The sequence below is a fragment of the Oncorhynchus gorbuscha genome, linkage group LG08 (genome assembly GCF_021184085.1).
Source record: "Oncorhynchus gorbuscha isolate QuinsamMale2020 ecotype Even-year linkage group LG08, OgorEven_v1.0, whole genome shotgun sequence".
Taxonomy (NCBI): domain Eukaryota; kingdom Metazoa; phylum Chordata; class Actinopteri; order Salmoniformes; family Salmonidae; genus Oncorhynchus; species Oncorhynchus gorbuscha.
This window is the reverse complement of record NC_060180.1, coordinates 13,808,634-13,822,908: the sequence shown is the minus strand read 5'-3', so window position 1 is coordinate 13,822,908 and position 14,275 is coordinate 13,808,634. Positions and strand designations below refer to the sequence as shown.

General features: G+C 41.9%; 1 protein-coding gene across 5 annotated transcripts in view; it reads left to right on the top strand.

Moving 5' to 3' along the window:
* The first annotated feature begins 571 nt into the window (after positions 1–571).
* LOC124041223 (carbohydrate sulfotransferase 15-like) overlaps positions 572–14,275 on the top strand; it is a 36,964-nt gene continuing 23,260 nt past the window's right edge. For 4 of the 5 annotated variants that reach the window (XM_046358569.1, XM_046358568.1, XM_046358566.1 and 1 more), the window contains exon 1: positions 572–1,056. The gene's annotated coding sequence lies outside the window, so the exon portion shown is untranslated. The remainder of the gene's footprint in view (positions 1,057–14,275) is intronic. The other variant, XM_046358570.1, reaches the window with a different exon arrangement.

Below are 14,275 nucleotides of genomic sequence, written 5' to 3'. Positions count from 1 at the left end.
GTCATGGGTGATACTGGTAACTCTAGAATTGACTTGGAAGGCACTCTGGGAAATATGGAAATAAGGCTTAAAACACTACATAAGGGCTATTAATTTCCTATCTTGGAGGGCTGAAACATTTCTGGTTTTGATTTTATTTTGATTTTTTAAAGAACCATCCCATCTATGATTCTTCAGAGGCCATAAAGTGGTTATTTTATGGCATTGCAAAAAAAAAAAAGCTTATTTGATTACATTTTGCTCTTTGATTTTTAAAAGAAGGGTAATTACCACCTTCCCACCTGGTTATGAATGCAGCATGAATACTTAAGTCTAGATGATATTTAGTAACATTTACCAGTGTTGCAATTGCTTATGACGCTGGTCAGAGCCTGTATATTGGCAGGAATGCCTGATTAGTCTGAATCCTTTTTTATTTTGAAATTCCGTGTTTTTTGATGCTATTGTCGGTCTTTTTGAAAATTTCTCTACATGTTTCTGCCAACCTTAATTTATGAACATAGTTTGCATCATAAATAGTAGAAGGGGCTAGAAATGCAGACACTGGTGTCGCCTACAGTAGGAATGTTCGTTGTATTGCTGTGATTATTGCGGCTGTCGAGTACCCAAATCCTCTCTTCCCTTGGTCCCTTCCACTCTTCAGACTCTTGCAGCTCGGTCATAAAATAATCTGGAGAGACGAGATGCTTCATAGGTTATTGCTTTCCTAGGATCCTTGGGATATCCATGCCCTAAACCCTAACCTCAATTGTTACCTTAATTTAACCGTGTTGAATTTGAATTGCAATGTAGTGACGTCAGAGTGTGGACACCCGAAGGATCCCACTTAGATCCTTGCTTGATAGTCAGTAAACGCCCGCGCTATAAAACCAGTGTTTGATAGAGTGCCATTCAAAAGAACGCAGTTGTGAATTCATTATAATGTGCCTGTATAAACTCGTATACCTTACCTTATTGAGACAAAACTGAGTTAATTTTGTATTACTAGAATGGATGTGGAATGTTCACGAAGAGCGCGCAAAGAAGTCGCTTTGATTGATTCATCGGATCTTGAATGTGAGTAACAGCAATTTAATTTGGCCACTCGTTATTACCAGCATGTGTAGGCAAAATTTGACCGTTGTTGCCCGGTATGCAAACCAAACAAAGTTTGGTCTTACTTTGGCTTAGTAATGAGAGCATTCTCTCGTATAGTACTGCTATTCCACCTAGAAATATTTACCCTATTCACAGGGGTTGTACTATATTATAGCCTTCACTCCAACTTGTGATGACATTTATGAACAAAATAAATAATGGAACCGGCAATGTACTTCTTTCTGATAACCAATTTCAACATTTTGCAGAAAATTAAGTTTAGGAAATTAGCCTATCCTGAATAAATTTCAACGCCCATGGCAATATTTTAGCGACAGTGACCATTTTTGTGAGTTGTCAACATTTTAATGTTCTCATCTTGGAATCAAACTAGAGTTTCAACAAACAAAGAGCAGCCAATTAGTTTAATGCTTTGTGGCTATGTACTCCTACAATAGATTGCCTTAGAAGACGTATAAAGACAAACTGCTGCCCTCAGGTTGAACTAAAAGTGTACCCATTAATTGAAGATTACATCCATTAACACATTATATCTAACACATTATTGGGGCCTAATTGAATGCCAAATTGCATTTCCTCATGCCACTGAGCATAAACTGGTGTAATCAACATTGTTTCCACTTCATTACAACCCCAAAACTAAATGTGATCAAGGTGGAAAACTGGTTGGATTTGCAAAAAGTCATCAATGTAAGGTAACGTTGTCTTTTTTTTTCACTCACCTTTGAACCTAAATCCAATGACATGGTGAAATGTTTTGTTGATTTCACATTGAATTCACAGTCGTTGACAACTCAACCGAATGTAAAACTAAACTTCTGTGTTGAGTGGAATGTATTATAGAGGTGCTTGCTCAGATAGGAGCTGTGTCAGAATGCTCTTTTTCTGAGGCAGACTTATTTTTCCTCAGTGAACTGCTGTAGAATGTCTGTCATTCCTGGGGGTCGAATCTTCTTCTAGTCCACCAGAGACTAAACCAGAATAGGCTATTCCATGAGGTGGAATTAACAAATGAATTTCTCGGCACATCAGAAATGTAGTATCTTCTCCCACAATTTAATTGTTTCATTACATTATATCTGACTACACACACACGCACGCACACACACATGTCAGGTAGGATGGCAATACCATATTGTATGAATCATCCACTGGCATCCAGAGGTGTTTGATGTCTGAATCAGTGGTACAATCTGTCGATCTGCCAGATGTAAGAGTGCCCACTGTTTCCTTCTGATGTTTTCTCTCCCCCTCCTGTCTAGGCTATTGCTCAGTGCTCTGACATGAGGCCATGGTAGGTAGACAGATGACCTTTGGATAAACCTGTCTCTGTGGACTCATGTTGACTTACGCTTAAAGTGCCTTTGAGCAAGCGGAGGGTCGGGGTTGGGGAGAGGTGGGTGGTTGAGGTTGAAGGACCTTTTCGTAACTCGGTCTCCCCAGTTACTGTTTTTCGAAGTTTGTGCCCTACCCTGGAGGCTAACTCACTGGACTAGAGGTTTTGTGGTCACCAATAGGCTGAGCAAAAGTCTGGAGCTTTTGAGACGCCAAGGCTGTGTTTCTCTTGGCACTATGTTGTACACTTTGGTCATGTTGAAAGCATGAAAAGAGAGATTGCTATGGGGAAGCTTACCCTGCCGCCAAGGCCAAATTGGGGGAAAAAATACTTTGTCATTTTAGGAATAGATTTTGTGTGTGCGTGCGTGCATGCACAATCCATGATCCACGCTCAGAACCACAAGTGGTGATGACAGTCTGTGTGTCTAAGCAGTTTCACAGTAAGACCAGCCAACCACACTGCTGACACTAGTCCAGGGAGAAGGAGATGACAGGTGAAATGATAGATGGACTTCCTGATGGAAGCTTCAACATCACTGTTACTTTATATCTTCAGTGTGACACTTTGCCTCTAAACAGTGCCAGCTTCATAGAGTGCTGCAGTACAGTAGACCTCCTTGGAGAGCTTCTGCTCGTTTCTATCCATATACTGTAGCTACATCCTCGGATTGATGGGCTCAGTGGAGGAGTAGGCATATTAGCCTGACGCCTTGACTTGTTTTTGAGTCATGAAGATCGTTATCTGTTGTTTTATGGGTAATGCTAACGCAAGCCCCACCCCTTCCTCCATGGCAGATATTGATTGACTTGATCGATGCCCAGTTAGTGATCAGGCAGAGAGAATCTATTCTCCAAGGGCTACTCACATTTAATAGGCTGTGCTGACATCATTTATCTTCTGTGGGCCATAACAAAGATTTAGTGTATTTGCTATCTGCTGTTTCAGGCCATTCACGGTACATCTAACCACAGGATTCCATGATATGCCCCCCCATAAAATACATTACTTTGAATAGATAGATACAGAGACATGTATCTACATTTATGGCTCTAGATACTTGTAATCTATTTTACAGTGGTTTGTCTGTTGCCATGTTATGCTTTTCCTCCATTCAGTCATAGTTCCACAGCTTCTGTATACCTCCTATCCCCATTGGTCCCTGTCCTCTTTCCCCCTCACTGAAAATGCACCTGTTAAACAGTAGGAGGAACCTTTCAACAAAACCTTGTTATGATGTTTTAATAACATTAAAGCACCGTGCAATGGTCCCACACTTCAATAGAAGCCATACAGATCTTAGCTCAAAACCACAGCTTGGTGCCAGATGTCTCAGCACTGGACTGCAATGACCTGCTGCCCTGAACTTGTGAAAACAGTGTCTTCTGGGAATGACTCTTACAACACTAGGCTAGTTATCCTTATCTCTCAAGTGATAGGACATGGACATACAATATGGGTCTTATAGACTCCTTTCAAGGCCCCATTTTCCCAAACTAGCGGTCACGACCCCATGTGGGGTCACCTGATTTGAAAATGGGGTTGCGCTTGGTTCATAGAATCGGGGTTGTTACACCAGTTTGGGAACCCTTCTGCTAATGTAAAAGTTGCTGCCGGTAAGAGTCTTTGGTTGCATAGATATTCAAACCGTGTCAATGGGGTTGTGAGTTCATTGACTTACAGACACAACCCTCCAATAAATGTCAGAAGTTAAAATATTGGGGAAATATTTTTGTGGTTACATGTTCATTACATTTTCAGAAATGAGAGAAAATAGCCTGATGTTGATATATTTCAGTAGTGAATCACTCTTTCTCTGTAACAAAAATAATGGTGGAAAAAGGAAACCTAATCTGACCCAATGAGGTAAATTAATCAGACTTACAGATCTCTGTGTTCTTCTAAGAACACATTTTGGTTTCCCAACATCTAACCGGACTTACTCTGGGCCAGGCCTAAGGCTCTGTCCCTGCCAACATCTAACCAGACTTATTCTGGGCCAGGCCTAAGGCTCTGTCCCTGCCAACATCTAACCAGACTTACTCTGGGCCAGGCCTAAGGCTATGTCCCTGCCAACATCTAACCAGACTTACTCTGGGCCAGGCCTAAGGCTATGTCCCTGCCAACATCTAACCAGACTTACTCTGGGCCAGGCCTAAGGCTATGTCCCTGCCAACATCTAACCAGACTTACTCTGGGCCAGGCCTAAGGCTATGTCCCTGCCAACATCTAACCAGACTTACTCTGGGCCAGGCCTAAGGCTATGTCCCTGCCAACATCTAACCAGACTTACTCTGGGCCAGGCCTAAGGCTATGTTCTCTACCTGGATGCACTTATTCTCAATAGAGGGTGATGAACGGTGTGCTGTTATTCCAAAGCGTACCAGTCCTTTTTACCACAAAGCCTAGTTTTTACTTATTGTTTTGCACAATACATATCACAAATGTCCCCTACCAGAAGGGGATTCCTCTCTTATCGCACTCTTTTGCAATGGTTCAGTGTTTTTGTGCCATCTCTTTCCCAATCCCAGAGAAGAAGCTTCTCTGGTCTCCCCTCACAGAGTGTTCTGAACAAGACATTCATCTGGAAGTGGTAAACATGTAGACCGGATTAGTTCACTTTCTTACTCTCCTCTTTAACTGCTTTGCCAAGTCTCTGGAACGACCGAGTATTAAGAGAGAGATGGACTGCACAACAAAGTCAGGCAAGAGTTGTCTATAGTCAGTCAATGTGAGAGAAAGGGGAAATGTAGAAGGGGTAAAGGAGACAGAGTATTGGGAGAGAGAGGGAAGAGTACTTTTTAATGTCATATTTGATCTGAAATAATGGCATGATTTATAGAGAACACACTCTCTGTCGTATTTTATTTCCTTCTCCTTTCCTGTAGTCAATCCTGCCCAAAGCAGATCTTTCTGAAGGCTGTAAATACCAGGGGTGTAGTTTTTCAATTATAGAATACACAGTGCTGGTAAAACTATTTCTGGAAAATGTATTCGGATAAATTCTAAATAAATTCTATTTAATTACCACAAAAATTCCATGAAAAATTATAGAATCACAAACTAAATAAATATGTATAGTAGCCTAGAGGTAAATGGTGGTTTCTTCCCGGTCTTCTCTCTGATGGTGGCGAGAATGATGAACTATAGACTACATGTGTGCAATGTGGAGGCCCGTCGGAGTCTTGATCACTTTGGCCAATCAGAACATTACAAAAAAAATCAAAATTCACTGTGTGTCTGCCTTGACATCCATCTTGCGCAGTGGAACCCAGAATGATATGTGACCACTTGGTTACACCGTTCTGCCAAGGACACCCCAACCAGAGTGGCCACTGCATAGCCCAAGGAGCCTGACTCTCTGGAAGTTGCTGTAGCCCTGCTTGTGATATTTAGCCTACATTGGCTATAGGTTGAGATGCAGGGCTGTTCTAGCTTGGTATGTCAGGGTGGGCAATTGGGAATGTGAATTGGTCCAAGTTGGAGGTAATAATGCATGTAGGTTATAGTTTATTGAGATGTATGAATACACCACACCAAAAGCTTGATTTTATGGCTGTTTTAAAATAAATTTCCTGCAATTATTTATGTTCACTGCTTGTTCAATTGATTTGATAGAATGTTTAATCTATGCAAATAAATTATATGAATTGATAGTTCACCTCTCTGTTTTCTTTTGAACAGTACTGTATATTGTAACCATGTGTTCAAGCTAATGTAACATGTGGGATATGAACCTAGGTCTCCCACAGGAGCAACCAATCTCTTAGACCGTTACACCAATAGGAAATTCCCAATTGGGCTGAGGGCAGACACTGGTTTTGAAGTTCGCAGGCAGGGTTACCTGGTTGCGTGACCGCGACCGCCTCGTGTCCACAAAACTAATCAAATCAAAGTTTATTTATAATACAGCATTTTAAGCTTCACAATACAATGAAATGCCTACTCACAATAAAGTTATCCTTGCAAACAGTGCAATGATAGTAAGCTAGAGATTGTCTGGTTGGATATTTGCCTTCCCAAAACCAAGCCGATTTTGTTTGGAGTGTTACTGGCTGCCCAATCAGATTGCATTCAATGAAGGTCTTGAAATTGTTGTCAAATTGTAATGATTGCCTGGTGAAGGAAATCATTTTGTTTGGGGATCTCAATAATGATGTTTGTAAAAAGGATAGCACATTCCGCAATGTCTTTATGCACTTCTGTAGATCACTTACTCGGACCCAATTGATAATAGATCCCACCAGGGTATGTGAAACAGTGCAAAGTACGATTGACTTAATATTTGTGCCTGATAAATCCAAAATATAGCAGAGTGGAGTAATAGTATATGGAATCAGTGATCAATTTATTACATTTTGCACAAAGAGTTTTTAAAGATACATTTAAGTGTCACAAAACTGTTAGAATCAGAGGACTCAAAAAATACTGTGTTGAAATGTTTAAGTGGCTAAAATTGACTGGTCACCTGTGCTGGATAGTGTAGGGGTGACTGGGAAGCCTTTAAATGTGGATTCCTTGGTGAGGTGAATGTGATTGCTCCTATTAGAAGGGTCAGAATAAAGTGGAGATCTAGCCCTTGGTTTAATCATGAGATTCTAGAATCTATCCAAGCAAGAAATAAGGCCAAATTTAAGAACTCTCAAGAGCAGCATGATTTTGTCCTATATAAACGTCACAGAAATGAAGCACAGAGCAGGATTTTTTTATTTTATTTTTATTTCACCTTTATTTAACCAGGTAGGCTAGTTCTCATTTGCAACTGCGACCTGGCCAAGATAAAGCATAGCAGTGTGAACAGACAACACAGAGTTACACATGGAGTAAACAATTAACAAGTCAATAACACAGTAGGAAAAAAAAGTCTATATACATTGTGTGCAAAAGGCATGAGGAGGTAGGCGAATAATTACAATTTTGCAGATTAACACTGGAGTGATAAATGATCAGATGGTCATGTACAGGTAGAGATATTGGTGGATGGATGAAGCACAGAGCAGGATGGATGAAGCACGGAGCAGGATGGATGAAGCATGGAGCAGGATGGATGAAGCATGGAGCAGGATGGATGAAGCACGGAGCAGGATGGATGAAGCACGGAGCAGGATGGATGAAGCACGGAGCAGGATGGATGAAGCACGGAGCAGGATGGATGAAGCAGGATGGATGAAGCACGGAGCAGGATGGATGAAGCACGGAGCAGGATGGATGAAGCACGGAGCAGGATGGATGAAGCACGGAGCAGGATGGATGAAGCACGGAGCAGGATGGATGAAGGACGGAGCAGGATGGATGAAGGAGGATGGATGAAGGACGGAGCAGGATGGATGAAGGACAGGATGGATGAAGCACGGAGCAGGATGGATGAAGCACGGAGCAGGATGGATGAAGCACGGAGCAGGATGGATGAAGCACGGAGCAGGATGGATGAAGCACGGAGCAGGATGGATGAAGCACGGAGCAGGATGGATGAAGCACGGAGCAGGATGGATGAAGCACGGAGCAGGATGGATGAAGCAGGATGGATGAAGCAGGATGGATGAAGCAGGATGGATGAAGCAGGATGGATGAAGCACGGAGCAGGATGGATGAAGCACAGAGCAGGATGGATGAAGCACGGAGCAGGATGGATGAAGCAGGATGATGAAGGACGGAGCAGAGCAGGGATGAAGCACGGAGCAGGATGGATGAAGCACGGAGCAGGATGGATGAAGCACAGGGCAGGATGGATGAAGCACGGAGCAGGATGGATGAAGAGAGAAATGAGCAGGATGATTGAAGCATAGAGCAGGATAGATGAAGCATAGAGCAGCATGGATGAAGCACAGAGCAGCATGGATGAAGCACAGAGCAGGATGGATGAAGCACAGAGCAGGATGGATGAAGCACAGAGCAGGATGGATGAAGCACAGAGCAGGATGGATGAAGCACAGAGCAGGATGGATGAAGCACAGAGCAGGATGAATGAAGCTAAAAGGGGTTACTTTGCTGATAAAATCATTGAAAAGAAAAGATCCTAAAAGGTTTGGGAAATAATTTAACTTGGCTGTAGTAGTACTACCAAAAAATAAACAAAACAGCATTAGGCTGAACATCAGGGGGGAGATGGTATATGAAAAAGCAGAAGTTGCCAATGAATTTAACTCTTCTGTTTTTTATATATTTAAAAAAATCTTCTGTTGCCATCAGCAAGCTGCCCAACAGTTCAGCTTTGTATGGGAATGACCAAGTCAAGAAGTATTATGCCGAGTTAGGGGTTCAGCCAAACTCTTTTTCTTTTGCAAAGGTAGCAACAGCCAAAATAGCCAGTATGCTGGCAGAGTTTAAACGCTCCAAAGCCACAGGCCAGGATAACATTCCTGCAAGGTTTCTTATAGATTCTGCTGAGCAAATTGGCCCTTGTATTACACATATCGTTAACCACTCTTTTGAATTAGGCATTTTTCCCAGGGACATTAAACACACTAAAGTTATACCTCTGTATAAGAAGGGGATAAGGTCTGAACCTGGGAATTATAAGCCTGTATCTATCCTCAGTATAACATCAAAGATCCTGGATAGAGTTTTACATGAGCAAGTGTATTAATACATGTCAACAAACAAATTAATGATTTTCAGTCGGGTTTTAGAAAAACATACTCCACTGATTCATGTCTACTTTATTTGACTGACTTCATCAGGAAAGAGATGGATGAAGTAAATATTTGTGGAATGGTACTGCTTGACCTACAGAAGGCCTTTGATACAGTTAACCACTCTCTCCTAATCTCCAAACTGGAGGCACTGGAGTTGAGCAGTATCCCTCGAGGCTGGGTAAAGTCCTATTTATCAGGGAGGGAGCAAGTTGTAGGTCAATGGTCCACTGTCTCAGGCAAAACCAATGAGTTGTGACGTTCCGCAGGGGAGCGTGCTTGGGCCTCTACTGTTTTTACTGTCTATTAACGATATGAAAGATTCTTGTTCTTGCCATCTTTTCCTTTATGCGGATGACTCGACACTTCCTGTGTCTCACGAAAGTAAAACTATGTTGGAGAGCATATTTAGCACAGACTTACGAACATTAGCAAATGGCTTGGAGATAATGCACCATCTCTGCACTTAGGTAAAACTGAGGCAATTCTTTTTGGATCCAGACCTGAATTGAGTACAGTAGGTCCTCTGAAATTAAGGGGTGAGGTGCTGACTACTAAAACCTCTGTTAGCTACCTAGGATGCATCCTTGATGGAAGCTTGGGAGGTGTGAGCATGGCTACTAAAGTGCTAGGGAAGATTAATGCTAGGACTGAGTTTTTGGCTAGAAAGTCCAAGCTGCTTGATAAGGGCTCCATGAAAGTACTAGCCACTGCCCTTATTCAATGCCATTTTGACTACGCTAGTACTTCCTGGTTTGGGGACTTCTCTAAGCTTATGAAGGGCAAGCTCCAGATAGCCCAGAACAAGCTGATCAGGGTAGTATTGAAGGTGAGTCCACATACTCACATAGGCAGGAGCTGCTTTCAGGAACTGAACTGGCTGCCTGTTGAGGCTAGAGTGTCCCAGATTAGACCGGGTTTGGTTTACAGGAGTATTTATGGTTCTGCGCCCAAATATTTAACTGACTACTTTCCCCATGTTAGGGACACACACAATCACTGCACCAGATCAGGTGTTGCTAATGTGTGCTTATAGAGGTTCAGGAGTAATGCTGGGAAATGTACTTTATTGTATACTGGAGCCTCCGAGTAGAATGAGTTGCCACGGCGTCCTCTCTGGGCAGCTTTAAAAATAAGGTAAAAAAACGGATGACTTCTGTGCCCAAATGAATGACCCCAGTGGTGGAAAAAGTACCTAATTGTCATACTTGAGTTAAAGTAAAGATACCTTAATAGAAAAAGACTTAAGTAAAAGTCATCCAGTAAAATACTACTTGAGTAAAAGTATTTGTTTTTAAAAAAAATACTTTATATCAAAAGTAAATGTAGTTGCTAAAATATACTTAAGTATCAACAGTAAAAGTACAAACAATTTAACATTCCTTAAATTCAGCAAACCAGAAGGTAAAATAATTAAAAACATTTGTTTTTACAGGTAGCCAGGGTCACACTCATAATTTACAAACAAAGAATTTGTGTTTAGTGAGTCTGCCAGATCAGAGGGAGTAGGATCTGGTGCTGTCATACTTTGTTCAACCGTGTTCAATCTTGTCTAGCCATCTTGTTTCAAGAGGACCACAATAGAAATAAGTCCCAGATTGCATTGTGTGTTATCCTCCATGATTTTACTCATGTGTATGTATGGCTTTTTCAAGTTTTTCAAGGGTGCTTGTTCTTTCAAAATGGTGGAAGTAATAAACTAAACTATATATATTAGTATTTACATTAGACTATAGCCTACAAATAGCTATACCACGTAGTCATAGGCCTATTAGGCAATAGGTTACTGCACATTATTGTGGTTTGTTCGTGAACTGGCCGAATGGCAGTGCTGTCCTTCAGCATTACAAGTTGGTTCAACAAATGGAAGTTAGAGGTAGTTTTGTGGCAACCCAACGAAAGGGGTTAAATATGTGTAAAAAAACAAACATTAAAAACGATTATATATATAAGATACCTCAACCTTTTTTCTTATGATTTAGCTATTGTCTGTCCTTTTTGCCATTTCTGAATGTGTTATCCAATGCATTTCTATAGGCTTTAGTAGTAAAGGCCAAAATCAACATCTTATCTTTGTTTAAAAAATGTTTTTCTTACACCTAAAATTCTCAATAAAATGGGTAAATGATGGGCCTCCCGGGTGGCACAGTGGTCTAGGGCACTGCATCGCAGTGCTAGCTGTGCCACCAAAGACTCTGGTTTCGCGTCCAGGCTCTGTCGCAGCCGGCCGCGACCGGGAGTTCCGTGGGGTGACACACAATTGACCTAGTGTCGTCCGGGTTAGGGAGGGTTTGGCCGGTAGGGATATCCTGTGGTGGGCCGGGTGCAGTGCATGGTAACTACTAACAAATGGGGTAAAATTAAATACATTTTTTTTTGCTAAATCTTAAATAAATTCCATATGTAAGCTTAGCAATACAACCTCTCCCTCAAAGTGATCAAAACAAAGGAGATGACTGTGGACTACAGGAAAAGAAGGGCCGAGCACAGAGCAGGTTGAGTGCTTCCAAGTTCCTTGGTGTCCAAATCACCAACAAACTATCATGGTCCAAACACACCAACAAACTATCATGGTCCAAACACACCAACAAACTATCATGGTCCAAACACACCAAGATAGTCATGAAGAGAGCACGACAATGCCTATTCCCCTGCAGGACACTGAAAAGATTTGGCATGGGTCCTCATATCCTCAGAAAGTTATAAAGCTGCACCATCGAGAGCATCCTGAATGGTTGCATCACAATCTGTTATGGCAACTGTTCCATATCGGACTGCAAGGCTCAACAGAGGGCAGTGCGTATGGCCCAGTACATCACTGGAGCCAAGCTTCCTGCCATCCAGGACCTCTATACCAGGCGGTGTCAGAGGAAGGCCTTAAAAATGCCCAAAGCTACCCTAGTCAAAGACTGTTCTCTCTGCTACCGCACGGCAAGTGGTACCGCAGCGCCAAGTCTAGGTCCAAAAAAGACTTCTTAACAGCTTCTACCCTGAAGCCATAATACTGCTGAACAGCTAATCAAATGGCTACCTGGACTATTTGCATTGATCCCCCCACTCCCTTTTTTACATTCCTGCTACTTGCCATTTAGTATCTGTGCTTTCCCCTACCTACATGTACATATTACCTCAATTATCTCAACTAACCTGTACCCCCGCACATTGACTCGGTACTGGTACCCCCTCTGTATTTAGCATAGTTATTGTTATTTTATTGTTGGTCTTTTATTTTTTTAAACTTTTGTTTATTTAGTAAATATTTTTTTAACTCTTATTTTTCTTAACTGCTTTGTTGGTTAAGGGCTTGTAAAGTAGTACTTCGTTCAAGCACCTTTTGCAGCGATTACAGCCTTGAGGCTTCTTGGGTATGACACTGCAAACTTGGCACACCTGTATTTTGGGAGTTTCTCCCATTCTTCTCTGCAGATCCACTCATGCTCTGTCAGGTGAGATGCGGAGCGTCGACGCACAGCTATTTTCAGGTCTCTCCAGTAGAGGTCGACCGATTAATCGGAATGGCCGTTTAATTTGGTCCGTTTTCATAACAATCGGAAATTTTTATTTTTGGAGGCCAATTTTGCAAAAAATAAATTTTATACCTTTATTTAACTAGGCAAGTCGGTTAAGAACACATTCTTATTTTCAATGACTGCCTAGGAATGGTGTGTTAACTGCCTTGTACAGGGGCAGAATGACAGATTTTCATCTTGTCCGCTCGGGGGATTGAATCTTGCAACCTTACAGTTAAGTTGTCCAACGCAATAACGACCTGCCTCTCTCTCGTTGCACTCCACAATGAGACTGCCTGTTTCGCGAATGCAGTAAGCCAAGGTAAGTTGCTAGCTAGCATTAAACTTATCTTATAAAAAACAATCAATCATAATCACTAGTTAACTACACATGGTTGATGATATTACTAGATATTATCTAGCGTGTCCTGCGTTGCATATAATGTGACTGAACATACAAGCATACAAGTATCTAAGTATCTGACTGAGCGGTGGTAGGCAGAAGCAGGCACGTAAACATTAATTCAAATAGCACTTTCGGGCGTTTTGCCAGCAGCTCTTCATTTTGCGTCAAGCATTGCGCTGTTTATGACTTCAAGCCTATCAACTCCCGAGATGAGGCTGGTGTAACCGAAGTGAAATGGCTAGCTAGTTAGCGTGCGCTAATAGTGTTTCAAACGTCACTCACTCTGAGCCTTCTAGTAGTTGTTCCCCTTGCTCTGCATGGGTAACGCTGCTTCGATGGTGGCTGTTGTGTTGCTGGTTCGAGCCCAGGGAGGAGCGAGGAGAGGGTTAGGAAACTATACTGTTACACTGGCATTACTAAAGTGCCTATAAGAACATCCAATAGTCAAAGGTTAATTAAATACAAATGGTATAGAGGGAAATAGTCCTATAATTCCTATAATAACTACAACCTAAAACTTCTTACCTGGGAATATTGAAGACTCATGTTAAAAGGAACCACCAGCTTTCATATGTTCTCATGTTCTGAGCAAGGAACTGAAACGTTCAGTTAGCTTTCTTACATAGCACATATTTCACTTTTACTTCTCCAACACTTTGTTTTTGCATTATCTAAACCAAATTGAACATGTTTCATTATTACTTGAGGCTAAATTGATTTTATTTATGTATTATATGAAGTTAAAATAAGTGTTCATTCAGTATTGTTGTAATTGTCATTATTACAAAGAAATACATTTGAAAAATCGTCCGATTAATCGGTATTCTCTACTCTCCAGAGATGTTAGATCGGGTTCAAGTCAGGCTCTGGCTGGGCCACTCAGGACCTTCAGTGACTTGTCCCGAAGCCACTCCTGTGTTGCCGTGGCTGTGTGCTTCAGGTCGTTGTCCTTTTGGACAATGCCCCATTCTGAGGCCCTGAGCGCTCCGGAGCAGGTTTTCATCAAAGATCTCTCTATACTTTGCGCTGTTCGTCTTTCCCTTGATCCTGACTTGTCTCCCAGGCCCTCCGCTGAGAAACATTCCCACTGCATGATGCTGCCACCACCATGCTTCACAGTAGGGATGGTGCCAGGTTTCCTCCAGACATGATGCTTGGCATTCAGGCCAAAGAGTTCAATCTTGATTTCATCAGACCAGAGAATCTTGTTTCTCATGGTCTGAGAGTCTTTAGGTGCCTTTTGTCAAACTCCAACTGGGCTGTTTCTGCACCTGCATTGCTTGCTGTTTGGGGT